This window comes from Penaeus monodon, chromosome 21 (assembly GCF_015228065.2).
Source record: "Penaeus monodon isolate SGIC_2016 chromosome 21, NSTDA_Pmon_1, whole genome shotgun sequence".
Taxonomy (NCBI): Eukaryota; Metazoa; Arthropoda; class Malacostraca; order Decapoda; family Penaeidae; genus Penaeus; species Penaeus monodon.
Window position 1 is genome coordinate 912,702 of NC_051406.1, and position 1,302 is coordinate 914,003.

The following is a 1,302-nucleotide window of genomic DNA, read 5'->3' on the forward strand; positions in this document are numbered from 1 at the left end:
GACGGCGGGAAGGAAGATAATGCAAGGTATGAGGGCGAAGGGAGGAGTATGGGTGGGTGAAGGAAAATTAGGAAAGCTTTAAGAAAGAAGGAAGGAAGGAGGGGCGGAGAAAAGGTGCGAGACATAGGGTCCGAGAAAAGAATGGAGCGAGAAAAAAGAAAAACGAGAGAAAAAAAGTGAAATAAACAAAGCACGTATGAGATCGAGTTCAGAAAATTAAAGGAGAGATATTGACACAGCGAGCGAAACAAAAGACCCCCCCCCCTACCCCATCGCTATGCAGAGGCGCGGCCGCCATTCACCGGAGCGCGGGCATCCGCGAGTGCCCCGGAAGACGTGTCAGCGCGCTGGCCATGCCAACTCTCTAGCATAACCGCTCTCACGTTCGAAAAAGAAATGGTTGCCATGCAGGCTGCAATGCATCATGGTGAGCGTCATGCGTCCATGCCGATCGCGATGCTGGTCGCCTTGCATCATGCCGGCTGCAACGTGTCCATCGGGCAGGTGGCGCAACGGCGCCCATTGCAGCGGCCGCTCAGGAACGACCCATCAATAAACGCAGGAGGGGCGCTGCATCTCCTGGCTGGGTCGTCCTCGGTCGTCCTCTGCATCGCAATGGCCGACGGCCTGAGGGGCAGGAGGGACGCGGAGGCACGGCCGGGTCGTCATGCCCAGCGGGGACGCACGCCGAGGTCCTCGCAGTCCTCCCTCGTCTCCTTCCCTAACCCTCTCCTCCTTACCCCTCCTTCTCGTTGCCTCCTCCTTTTCCCCCTTCCTTTACCCTTCTTTCTTCCCACTCCTGTCCCTCTACCTCTACCCTTACTCCTTATCACTTCCCCTCTCCCTTTTACTCATTCTTGTCCCCTTACCACTTACCCTCTCCACTCCCCCCCCCCTTCCCTTTATCCTTCCTTCTTCCCCTACTCCTTATGCCCACCCTCACCCTCTCCCTCTTCCCTTTACCCCCTCCAACTCACCCTTCCATTTAACCCTTCCTTCTCCTCTTACCTTTTGCCCCTCTCCCTTCACTCCTCCTTCTTCCCTTTCCTTTTAGCTTTCCTTCTCCTCCTCCTCTTCCCCCACCCTTAACCCCCTCCCTCTTCCCCCCCTCCCCCCAACCCCCGATCGATCTTCCCGGCGTGGACGAATGGATGAACACGCCGCCGGGGTTGTCTGCCGTTGTGGCCGCTGTAGTGGGCGTTCGAGTTGTGGGATGGGCGCGCGTTTCTCGGGCCTAAATTACGGGCGAGGGATTACGCAAACTTGAGGAAGACTTGCCCCCCGAGATGTAAGCAAAAGAAT